Source organism: Anomaloglossus baeobatrachus, unplaced genomic scaffold (genome assembly GCF_048569485.1).
Source record: "Anomaloglossus baeobatrachus isolate aAnoBae1 unplaced genomic scaffold, aAnoBae1.hap1 Scaffold_457, whole genome shotgun sequence".
Lineage (NCBI taxonomy): Eukaryota > Metazoa > Chordata > Amphibia > Anura > Aromobatidae > Anomaloglossus > Anomaloglossus baeobatrachus.
The window spans coordinates 71,528-84,964 of NW_027443909.1; the positions used below are offsets into that span (position 1 = coordinate 71,528).

Here is a 13,437-nt window from a genome sequence, read left to right on the forward strand (position 1 = left end):
AAAAAGGACATTCAGAAGTTAGAGTCAGTTCAAAGGTGGGCAACTAGACTACTACAAGGAATGGAAGGCCTCCCATATGATGACAAGTTGAAAAAGTTATTAAGTGATTATTGGCTGCAATGGGGCTTTCTGGCTGGTGCCAGCCTCTCTTCTTAGCACACAGGAACCACAATCCCTACACCATGCTTCAATGGATTCTCTCATCCCAGCCCAGTAAAACTACATATTTTACACAGTCATAAGCAGCCAAAAGGGATCTATTCTATTCAATTGCAAATGATCTAGATAAGACTGAGAATAAGATACTGCACGGGACATAGCAGAGTTGGTCAAGTTGAGTGGAGATGAGTTTGCTATTTGGCACAGCTTTTTGCATCAATAAAGCAAGTAAAAGGTGTGAAAGATAAAAAAAAGGGTGAAAGTGTGAAAAGTGAATTGGCCAAATTGAGGTGCATATAAAGTTTTTGCTTTCTTTCAATTCACTAATGGGGCTCATTTGAATCAGGTGAATTGAGTTCTGCTTTTGGAAACTGGGTTAAGAAGGGGTGCACCGGTCCTGGAGGTACTGCAATACCAGGTCAATGCGTGGAGTGGACAGAGCAAGATTTTTTCCATCTCCTTGTTCTAAAAATCCATTTAATATATGGTCCCCAGAGAGGGGACGTATCAGATATTAAACTGATAAGAACAGATTTAATTTTTTTTTTTTTCTGTTTATCAGTAGGACTTCAAAATAACAAAGGTGATCGCCTCCCGTTGCCTGGGAACCGTCCAGGCACAAGAGGGCTATGTGTCACCAGAAGGCGCACACACTTCCTCAAGGCCGGCAGACGTGCAATCCCAGGCACCTTCCAGTACCGACCAAGGTAGCGTCCTCCGAAACTACACTTGATCTTAGCCAAAAGGCCGAGAAGCTATAACCCGAATTGGTTACGGCCTTGAGTGGCACCCTGGCCTATACCGGACACATCTTAGGGAGAGGGAGACAAACCCACGCCTACAGAAGACATTTTGTCACCCAAGCCAACCCTTGAAAAGGCTGTTTTGCAGAGCAAAAACAAGAAGAATGGTGCTTTTTGCAGCCGCCGCCCACTGCAATGAATCTGAATAACTCCTCCTTTTGGACACAAGCACCTCCCCTCCCCCTTGCAGTCTTTCCAATTCATGATACAAAAAGACGGACGGACAGGACAGGACAGGACAGGCTGCCTGACTTTCCGTCACTGCCACCCTTTGCCATCCTTGTCCGTAGAAAGCCCTTTCATCATCCCCAAACCCTAATCTTTTCCCTTCCCTTCCCAGATGCGTCTCACTCCCTTTCATTAGGAAGTGAGCGCAGCCTTTTCTCCGTTCTGCACATGCGCGACGTTAAACACAAATGCGCAGGCGTGCGTTCCATTACCCTCACTGCATTCCACTCCCATACAGGAAGTGGGCGCAGCTATTACTACGGTCGCACATAAAAGAACCCACGGCCACCACTGCACATAGCTGACTCCACCACAGGACACCCACTTCTACACCAACGCAGGTAAGACAGGATCGGCACCTCTATGCTCCCGTTACAATCAGGCTCAGTCACCATGTGATAACGCTCTCAACTCTTTAGTTGCAGGCTCCCCTTGCTTCACCTCCACTGGCTGTGCTGCCATTTCCTCTCCCACCTGGAAGGTATACTTTATTCCACTATTTTCCTGTTTCTCTCTTCCCCCTTTTCCCATAACCTACTTTTATCTGCATTTGTGGGGTATCTATATGCTATTTACATCATAGTTTTATTCATTAATATGGAAGGGAAGAGTGCCCATGAGAGTGTTGAACTGCGGAGAGCAAGAAATTAAGCTGCTCCGATTTGCCACCATTGATAAGCTGTTCTCAGTAGATACACATGCTATCCAAACAGCAGCATCCACCATTGCTTCAGCCCACCCATTCAGTGACAGCTCACCAAGTCAGCCATAGGAGTGGTGTAAGGAATTACACGTAGGCACTGACTCCACACCTTCACATCACAAGAAGGGGGTCTACAGGCTAGTGCAAGAATACGAGCAAGTCTTCAGCAAACATCCGCTAGACTTTTGAAGAATAAAAGGGGTCAAACACTACATCCCCACAAGTGCACACCCACCCATCAAAGAGAGATATAAGCCAAAACTACCTGCACATTACCAGTGTACCAAGGACATGTTGAGCAACATGAAGGAGGCTGGGGTTATCCGTGACAGTTGTAGCCTCTGGGCAGCTCCGTTGGTCCTGTTAAAGAAGAAGGACAGCACCACTCCCCTGTATTGAGGAATAGCTAGCTGCATTGAGAACTGCAAATTATTTTTCTACCCTTGATCTCACTAGTCGCTATTGGCAAGTGTCCGTTGCTGAGGCAGACCGGGAGAAGACCGCCTTTGCCACCCCGATGGGTCTCTGCGAGTTCAAAAGCATGCCCTTCGAGCTGTGCAATTTGCCAGGAACCTTCCAGAGGCTGATGGAATGCTGCTTGGGACACCGAAACTTTGAAACGGTACTGCTATACCTTTATGATGTTATTGTTTATTCTAAAGCAAACAAGATTTTAGGGTGTATAAAAAGGGAGATTAGATCCGGTGATCCCAACGTATTGTTACCCCTCTATAAATCACTTGTAAGGCCACATCTGGAATATGGGGTAAAGTCCTGAGCAGGTTGATAACCATTGGTTTGAGCATGGTAGGGTGTAGTGCGCATCTTCCTGCATCGGTAAAAGCTGCAGAAGTCCTTGAAGATTTCCGCTTCAAAGGCTGTGCCTTGATCTGTGAGGACTCTCTCTGAGTAGCCATGAGGTCTGCATAAGTGTGCTTGGAAGACCTTCGCTGCAGTATGGGCCATTAGATCTTTGACTTGTACCACAACCATAAATCTCGAGTAGTTGTCTACCATCGTAAGTGCATACGTGAGCTCGCCTCGATATTCTGCAACAAAACTCCCTTTTTCGATTTCAGTTTCAGCAAACACTCCTCTTCCTGTAGAAAATATTTATCATTACCTAAGACAGTCATTCTAATGCATGACAATATTAAGGCAATTTAGTTAAAACTTGTTTTAACTCACCTTTAAGGGGATTGATGTATTTCATGGTCAATCCAGGTTTGTCAGTGATGGCACTGACATAATGTATGGCGTCTTTTTCGGGCGTTATCCTTTGCCTTTTCATTGTGAAAATCCAGTTGCCTATATCAAAGCAAATTCTACTACTTGTAAAGTATGCAGAAAATGAAATGTAGAACATATAACATCAACTGCTTAGGAACGCATCATAGGTTAGTACTTAAAAGGATATTGTCATGTTCTAGTCATAATGCAAGCTGGACATTTTTCATGTTACCCTGTAATCGCCGGCCTGTTCTAATGCTCACAAGCCAAGATATAGGCTCAGCTGCTAAGGCTTCCCTCTGCCTTCTGAATGAAACTTGAATATGTCTGGCTCACTGTGTATATAGCAGGTGCTCAGAAAAAATAAGAGTCAATTCAATAGAAATAGCTCTGGCACACTATAGTGATCAATAACGTAAGAAAAGAACTCTTGGAATGCTGAAAATTCTTTATTTGTGCAAAAGGATAATTCATCCAACGTTTCGACCTTGTTTTTAGGTCTTTATCAAGGATAAAGTTATCTAAGATCATAAAGGGTTACAAAACCATATAAACACGTAATTAGTACATAGTACAACATAACAGTACAATATATTGCTACTTGAGAGTACAATGGGTCAAATGACCATGATGCACATACAAAAAATTTTTCCAAAGCCATAGTGAAAACATTTGTACTGAGGAAAGAAAATTTCCACATGACCTATCTGGAGAAACATTCTGGATCAAACAACCAAAAATAGTCAAGCAGGTAAATACACACCTATATGGATAACAGGATGATATGTGTTCAATTGTATAGCGTCATTGCCATTAAGGTACAAATGGAAAACTTGCAATCCTATATAGTGAAGGAAATGAACACATATCATATCAAAGAACACAGGAACATGGGTGTGAGAAAAACCTCAATGTTTATACTTTGTTCTTTATAATGGTGTGAACATGTATATGTCTCAGTACCTTATGCACTTGAGAATTCTAGTGAGTAGATCATGAAAGCCTATTTCAGAACTGGAATCGGTAAATAATTGTAGGTGGAATCTAAATGAAAAGATGGTACAAGTGTTATCATGACACGTGGGCTATAACACAATGGACCGTGTGACAAAGAAGAAAGGAGAGAAAGAAGAGGAAGAAAATGCAACTACCTGTAACATTACGTGATAGTCACTGGTAAGTATCACTTGACAATTCAAGTGAAAAAGGATTCCTTTATTAAAGGGTTCTCAGTCGCCTCAGGATCATGAAATACTAGGGTAAATGATATGAGAATGGGTAAGAAGCACCACTAAAGGAAATATGAGATGCAGGACATATATCTATAAACCCCTGAACTACATGATAGAAATAAAAAGAAGAAAAAAGAAAAAAAAGAAGAAAGAAGAAGAACACATAGAATGCGGAAAGAGAATGGGTACAACTACCTGAGTTACTGCAGGGAGGCCCCTGGTTGGTATTGTGAGGGTTAGTGGAATTCCTTCACTGAAGGGTTCTCAGTTGCCTCAGGTTCGTGAAAAATGCTATAGACAAATAATGCCCGGAGAAAAGGGGTTCATATACAGCGAATAATGGTAATACAAGGTACATGTGTCACATGTAATAGTATATATATATATATTGTACTAAGCTCTACACCAGAAATAGAAAGTAGTCCCTCTGCCTTCTGTCTAGGTGCCCTGAGTTATGTCCTGTAAACTGTCACAGGGACCCAGACACACATGTGTAGTAGGGGAATATCCCTGCTGAGATGCCAGTGCTAGAGCACTCGTTTGCTGTGGAGTTGAACGCTATGTGAGCAGTTCTTACCTTCAATGAGCAGAAGTCTCTTTTTTCAGATTTCAATATCTCTGTGGGTATCTGGCAGAAATATGGAATACTCTTTACTGCTAAGACCCTGTACACCACTCCCACTAAAGGGGGCTTTACACGCTGCGACATCGCTAATGCGGAGTCGTTGGGGTCACGGAATTTGTGACGCACATCCGGCCGCATTAGCGATGTTGCTGCGTGTGACACCGATGAGCGATTTTGCATCGCTGCAAAAACGTGCAAAATCGCTCATCGGTGACATGGGTCTCCATTCTCAATTATCGTTACTGCAGCAGTAACGATGTAGTTCGTCGCTCCTGCGGCAGCACACATCGCTCCGTGTGACACCGCAGAAACGAGGAACCTCTCCTTACCTGCCTCCCAGCCGCTATGAGGAAGGAAGGAGGTGGGCGGGATGTTCCGGCCACTCATCTCCGCCCCTCCGCTGCTATTGGGCGGTCGCTCAGTGACGTCGCTGTGACGCCGCACGGACCGCCCCCTTAGAAAGGAGGCGGTTCGCCGGTCACAGCGACGTCGCCGGGCAGGTAAGTATGTGTGACGGGTCTGGTCGGTGTTGTGCAGCATGGGCAGCGATTTGCCCGTGTCGCGCAACAGATGGGGGCGGGTATCCACACTAGCGATATCGGGACCGATATCGCAGTGTGTAAAGTAGCCTTTAATAAACTGTGTAAAGGATTTTAAGTAAAAATCCACAATAAACCAGCGCTAGATTGGTTTTTATAATTTTATTAATAGACCACAAATAAAAAATTTTTTGCTATCCTTGTTTCAAGACAGAGTATTTGATAATATACAATACACTGATTATTACTAAAACCAAGGACCACATAAAACAAGGACCACATAAATTAAAAAATGAAAGTAATGAGAATAAAATTCTTTTGTATAACCAATTAACTTCGAGGTGATACAATATTCACATTGATTTAGTTTTACCAGTCTAATGTAATGCCCCGGCCGGTGGCATATATTTTGTTTGGTTAATAATTTAGACTTATACAATGAAAGATGTACTATACCACCCCTGGCTAACTTACAAGTTTTAAGTTGTACAATATAAGTTTGCGACGTTATATTCATATATAGGAAGGCAAACAATATTGGCAATTTAGTGGCACCCACCATACGTAATCTTACAGCACCTAATAAGGGAGGATTATTTGGCCTGAAAGGTTTTTTTCCATGCAAAAGCTGTATAGTATGTAAGAATACAAAAAATATTTCACGGAAATCCTTCTTACAGGGGCAGTCAGAAGTCATGATTAGAGAATTTATTACATGTCAATCAAAGGGAGTAGTATATTGCATTCAATGTCCCTGTCAGAAAAAATACATTGGGAGAACTATTAGACCCCTATGGAAAAGGGTGGGTGAGCACATTAGAAGTGTTAAAAATAAATGTACTAAGCACCCCCTATCCAGACATTATGTGTTAAAACATGGAGGGTCCTTTAAAGGATCCCAAGTATGGGGCGTACAAAAAATAACTAAGGATTGGAGAGGTGGCGATTTCATTAAAAAAATGTCACGAGCAGAAAGCCAATGGATTTTTGAATTGAACACCTTGAAACCATATGGACTCAATAATGATATAGAACTGTTTGCTTTTAATTAATTTATATTTTTATAGGTAGAGGAGTAATAGGTACTGATAATAATACGGAGAGAAGGAAAAAAAAAAAAAAAAAAAAAAAAAGCGATTGTCATGGAGATATATGTGTATATATGCATAATATATATTAAAATTGGTGCTTCACTTGCCCAAGGTTGATGTAGATATAAGGGGCTTTTCATATTATAGCAAATTTATATTACACCTTTATGATGTCCTTTTGTTAAATTTATTGTTGAAAAAAAGCATATGCATATATACACATTGTCTTCCCAGTATATGATGATACAAGCAAGGCTATATATAGGTCTTTTTAGAAAAACCTTTAGAAAAACCTTTGCACATAATTATATTATATGGCTATTATGAACGGTCTTTCACAAATTGATATATGTAGTGGTCATTGAATGTTGGTTGAATTTAAACATTGTTTAATTTTATGCAAATTATAACCAATTAAATGTATGCATAAATAGTGCTCTAGGCAACAGCTGAGTTATCCTTGAGGAAGGGGGCCGTTACACGCCCCCGAAACGCGCGTCGGATCAGGACTCTGTTTTTGCCTACCTCACCTGTGCGGTGATAACCTGCCAAGTAATCTCTCCCTCGTGTGGAATCAACCGGCTTCCACTGGACACGGTACGGATTGCCTGCTGGAGAGGTTGAGAGGTTACCGCTGACATTTCCTTTGTCTGCAACCAGGATACATTGGTACCTCCAGCGGTTCTGCATTGCTCGTTTGGAAGCGGATCGGAGCCTTGTGTGGTGCTAACCTGCCAAGCAACTTCCTCCTGTGTGGAATCAGTCAGCTGACACTGGATACGGTCTGGACTGCCCGCTGGAGAGGCTGAGTAGTTACCGCTGATCTTATTGTTGTCCGCAGCCAACATCTTGGTGCTTTCAGTGGCTTCGTACTGCTTGATTTCGAAAGTACATTTGGGAGAATACGGGACCGGCTGGTTTGTGGCCTTGTGAAGTGTTATAAAGGCTCTGTAAAGAGGGATGTCGGTAACCATACATCTCCCCCAGAGCCAGCACTAGTCGCGGCCACTGGCCTCAAAACGTCCGCTCTGGAAGTCTAACAGGTCAATCCTGTACATAGCGGTTCCAGCCTAATCAACGGAGAAATCCGGGGTGTTTTTTGCGGTCAAGTTGTTGTGAGGTTTATTCCCCCAGGCCCTGGGGGCGAATATAACGTCGCAAACTTATATTGTACAACTTAAAACTTGTAAGTTAGCCAGGGGTGGTATAGTACATCTTTCATTGTATAAGTCTAAATTATTAACCAAACAAAATATATGCCACCGGCCGGGGCATTACATTAGACTGGTAAAACTAAATCAATGTGAATATTGTATCACCTCGAAGTTAATTGGTTATACAAAAGAATTTTATTCTCATTACTTTCATTTTTTATTTTATGTGGTCCTTGTTTTATGTGGTCCTTGGTTTTAGTAATAATCAGTGTATTGTATATTATCAAATACTCTGTCTTGAAACAAGGATAGCAAAAATTTTTTTATTTGTGGTCTATTAATAAAATTATAAAAACCCATCTAGCGCTGGTTTATTGTGGATTTTTACTTAAAATCCTTTACACAGTTTATTAAAGGCTACTTTACACACTGCGATATCGGTCCCGATATCGCTAGTGTGGATACCCGCTCCCATCTGTTGCGCGACACGGGCAAATCGCTGCCCATGCTGCACAACACCGACCAGACCCGTCACACATACTTACCTGCCCGGCGACGTCGCTGTGACCGGCGAACCGCCTCCTTTCTAAGGGGGCGGTCCGTGCGGCGTCACAGCGACGTCACTGAGCGACCGCCCAATAGCAGCGAAGGGGCGGAGATGAGTGGCCGGAACATCCCGCCCACCTCCTTCCTTCCTCATAGCGGCTGGGAGGCAGGTAAGGAGAGGTTCCTCGTTTCTGCGGTGTCACACGGAGCGATGTGTGCTGCCGCAGGAGCGACGAACTACATCGTTACTGCTGCAGTAACGATAATCGAGAATGGAGACCCATGTCACCGATGAGCGATTTTGCACGTTTTTGCAACGATGCAAAATCGCTCATCGGTGTCACACGCAGCAACATCGCTAATGCGGCCGGATGTGCGTCACAAATTCCGTGACCCCAACGACTCCGCATTAGCGATGTCGCAGCGTGTAAAGCCCCCTTTAGTGGGAGTGGTGTACAGGGTCTTAGCAGTAAAGAGTATTCCATATTTCTGCCAGATACCCACAGAGATATTGAAATCTGAAAAAAGAGACTTCTGCTCATTGAAGGTAAGAACTGCTCACATAGCGTTCAACTCCACAGCAAACGAGTGCTCTAGCACTGGCATCTCAGCAGGGATATTCCCCTACTACACATGTGTGTCTGGGTCGCTGTGACAGTTTACAGGACATAACTCAGGGCACCTAGACAGAAGGCAGAGGGACTACTTTCTATTTCTGGTGTAGAGCTTAGTACAATATATATATATATACTATTACATGTGACACATGTACCTTGTATTACCATTATTCGCTGTATATGAACCCCTTTTCTCCGGGCATTATTTGTCTATAGCATTTTTCACGAACCTGAGGCAACTGAGAACCCTTCAGTGAAGGAATTCCACTAACCCTCACAATACCAACCAGGGGCCTCCCTGCAGTAACTCAGGTAGTTGTACCCATTCTCTTTCCGCATTCTATGTGTTCTTCTTCTTTCTTCTTTTTTTTCTTTTTTCTTCTTTTTATTTCTATCATGTAGTTCAGGGGTTTATAGATATATGTCCTGCATCTCATATTTCCTTTAGTGGTGCTTCTTACCCATTCTCATATCATTTACCCTAGTATTTCATGATCCTGAGGCGACTGAGAACCCTTTAATAAAGGAATCCTTTTTCACTTGAATTGTCAAGTGATACTTACCAGTGACTATCACGTAATGTTACAGGTAGTTGCATTTTCTTCCTCTTCTTTCTCTCCTTTCTTCTTTGTCACACGGTCCATTGTGTTATAGCCCACGTGTCATGATAACACTTGTACCATCTTTTCATTTAGATTCCACCTACAATTATTTACCGATTCCAGTTCTGAAATAGGCTTTCATCATCTACTCACAAGAATTCTCAAGTGCATAAGGTACTGAGACATATACATGTTCACACCATTATAAAGAACAAAGTATAAACATTGAGGTTTTTCTCACACCCATGTTCCTGTGTTCTTTGATATGATATGTGTTCATTTCCTTCACTATATAGGATTGCAAGTTTTCCATTTGTACCTTAATGGCAATGACGCTATACAATTGAACACATATCATCCTGTTATCCATATAGGTGTGTATTTACCTGCTTGACTATTTTTGGTTGTTTGATCCAGAATGTTTCTCCAGATAGGTCATGTGGAAATTTTCTTTCCTCAGTACAAATGTTTTCACTATGGCTTTGGAAAAATTTTTTGTATGTGCATCATGGTCATTTGACCCATTGTACTCTCAAGTAGCAATATATTGTACTGTTATGTTGTACTATGTACTAATTACGTGTTTATATGGTTTTGTAACCCTTTATGATCTTAGATAACTTTATCCTTGATAAAGACCTAAAAACAAGGTCGAAACGTTGGATGAATTATCCTTTTGCACAAATAAAGAATTTTCAGCATTCCAAGAGTTCTTTTCTTACGTTATTGATCACTATAGTGTGCCAGAGCTATTTCTATTGAATTGACTCTTATTTTTTCTGAGCACCTGCTATATACACAGTGAGCCAGACATATTCAAGTTTCATTCAGAAGGCAGAGGGAAGCCTTAGCAGCTGAGCCTATATCTTGGCTTGTGAGCATTAGAACAGGCCGGCGATTACAGGGTAACATGAAAAATGTCCAGCTTGCATTATGACTAGAACATGACAATATCCTTTTAAGTACTAACCTATGATGCGTTCCTAAGCAGTTGATGTTATATGTTCTACATTTCATTTTCTGCATACTTTACAAGTAGTAGAATTTGCTTTGATATAGGCAACTGGATTTTCACAATGAAAAGGCAAAGGATAACGCCCGAAAAAGACGCCATACATTATGTCAGTGCCATCACTGACAAACCTGGATTGACCATGAAATACATCAATCCCCTTAAAGGTGAGTTAAAACAAGTTTTAACTAAATTGCCTTAATATTGTCATGCATTAGAATGACTGTCTTAGGTAATGATAAATATTTTCTACAGGAAGAGGAGTGTTTGCTGAAACTGAAATCGAAAAAGGGAGTTTTGTTGCAGAATATCGAGGCGAGCTCACGTATGCACTTACGATGGTAGACAACTACTCGAGATTTATGGTTGTGGTACAAGTCAAAGATCTAATGGCCCATACTGCAGCGAAGGTCTTCCAAGCACACTTATGCAGACCTCATGGCTACTCAGAGAGAGTCCTCACAGATCAAGGCACTGCCTTTGAAGCGGAAATCTTCAAGGACTTCTGCAGCTTTTACCGATGCAGGAAGATGCGCACTACACCCTACCATGCTCAAACCAATGGTTATCAACCTGCTCAGGACTTTACCCCATATTCCAGATGTGGCCTTACAAGTGATTTATAGAGGGTTAACAATACGTTGGGATCACCGGATCTAATCTCCCTTTTTATACACCCTAAAATCTTGTTTGCTTTAGAATAAACAATAACATCATAAAGGTATAGCAGTACCGTTTCAAAGTTTCGGTGTCCCAAGCAGCATTCCATCAGCCTCTGGAAGGTTCCTGGCAAATTGCACAGCTCGAAGGGCATGCTTTTGAACTCGCAGAGACCCATCGGGGTGGCAAAGGCGGTCTTCTCCCGGTCTGCCTCAGCAACGGACACTTGCCAATAGCGACTAGTGAGATCAAGGGTAGAAAAATAATTTGCAGTTCTCAATGCAGCTAGCTATTCCTCAATACAGGGGAGTGGTGCTGTCCTTCTTCTTTAACAGGACCAACGGAGCTGCCCAGAGGCTACAACTGTCACGGATAACCCCAGCCTCCTTCATGTTGCTCAACATGTCCTTGGTACACTGGTAATGTGCAGGTAGTTTTGGCTTATATCTCTCTTTGATGGGTGGGTGTGCACTTGTGGGGATGTAGTGTTTGACCCCTTTTATTCTTCAAAAGTCTAGCGGATGTTTGCTGAAGACTTGCTCGTATTCTTGCACTAGCCTGTAGACCCCCTTCTTGTGATGTGAAGGTGTGGAGTCAGTGCCTACGTGTAATTCCTTACACCACTCCTCTGGCTGACTTGGTGAGCTGTCACTGAATGGGTGGGCTGAAGCAATGGTGGATGCTGCTGTTTGGATAGCATGTGTATCTGGCAAATCGGAGCAGCTTAATCTCTTGCTCTCCGCAGTTCAACACTCTCATGGGCACTCTTCCCTTCCATATTAATGAATAAAACTATGATGTAAATAGCATATAGATACCCCACAAATGCAGATAAAAGTAGGTTATGGGAAAAGGGGGAAGAGAGAAACAGGAAAATAGTGGAATAAAGTATACCTTCCAGGTGGGAGAGGAAATGGCAGCACAGCCAGTGGAGGTGAAGCAAGGGGAGCCTGCAACTAAAGAGTTGAGAGCGTTATCACATGGTGACTGAGCCTGATTGTAACGGGAGCATAGAGGTGCCGATCCTGTCTTACCTGCGTTGGTGTAGAAGTGGGTGTCCTGTGGTGGAGTCAGCTGTGTGCAGTGGTGGCCGTGGGTTCTTTTATGTGCGACCGTAGTAATAGCTGCGCCCACTTCCTGTATGGGAGTGGAATGCAGTGAGGCTAATGGAACGCACGCCTGCGCATTTGTGTTTAACGTCGCGCATGTGCAGAACGGAGAAAAGGCTGCGCTCACTTCCTAATGAAAGGGAGTGAGACGCAGCTGGGAAGGGAAGGGAAAAGATTAGGGTTTGGGGATGATGAAAGGGCTTTCTACGGGCAAGGATGGCAAAGGGTGGCAGTGACGGAAAGTCAGGCAGCCTGTCCTGTCCTGTCCTGTCCGTCCGTCTTTTTGTATCATGAATTGGAAAGACTGCAAGGGGGAGGGGAGGTGCTTGGAGGAGGAGGAGTTATTCAGATTAATTGCAGTGGGCGGCGGCTGCAAAAAGCATCATTCTTCTTGTTTTTGCTCTGCAAAACAGCCTTTTCAAGGGTTGGCTTGGGTGACAAAATGTCTTCTGTAGGCGTGGGTTTGTCTCCCTCTCCCTAAGATGTGTCCGGTATAGGCCAGGGTGCCACTCAAGGCCGTAACCAATTCGGGTTATAGCTTCTCGGCCTTTTGGCTAAGATCAAGTGTAGTTTCGGAGGACGCTACCTTGGTCGGTACTGGAAGGTGCCTGGGATTGCACGTCTGCCGGCCTTGAGGAAGTGTGTGCGCCTTCTGGTGACACATAGCCCTCTTGTGCCTGGACGGTTCCCAGGCAACGGGAGGCGATCACCTTTGTTATTTTGAAGTCCTACTGATAAACAGAAAAAAAAAAAAATTAAATCTGTTCTTATCAGTTTAATATCTGATACGTCCCCTCTCTGGGGACCATATATTAAATGGATTTTTAGAACAAGGAGATGGAAAAAATCTTGCTCTGTCCACTCCACGCATTGACCTGGTATTGCAGTACCTCCAGGACCGGTGCACCCCTTCTTAACCCAGTTTCCAAAAGCAGAACTCAATTCACCTGATTCAAATGAGCCCCATTAGTGAATTGAAAGAAAGCAAAAACTTTATATGCACCTCAATTTGGCCAATTCACTTTTCACACTTTCACCCTTTTTTTTATCTTTCACACCTTTTACTTGCTTTATTGATGCAAAAGCTGTGCCAAATAGCAAACTCATCTCCACTCAACTTGACCAAC

At 43.0% G+C, this 13,437-nt stretch overlaps 2 pseudogenes; one reads left to right on the forward strand and one right to left on the reverse strand.

The window, feature by feature from the left end:
- Nucleotides 1-540: 540 nt before the first annotated feature.
- On the reverse strand, nt 541-747 carry LOC142280567 (U2 spliceosomal RNA; annotated as a pseudogene).
- A 12,268-nt stretch (nt 748-13,015) lies between these two features.
- On the forward strand, nt 13,016-13,222 carry LOC142280568 (U2 spliceosomal RNA; annotated as a pseudogene).
- The last annotated feature ends 215 nt before the right edge of the window (nt 13,223-13,437 follow it).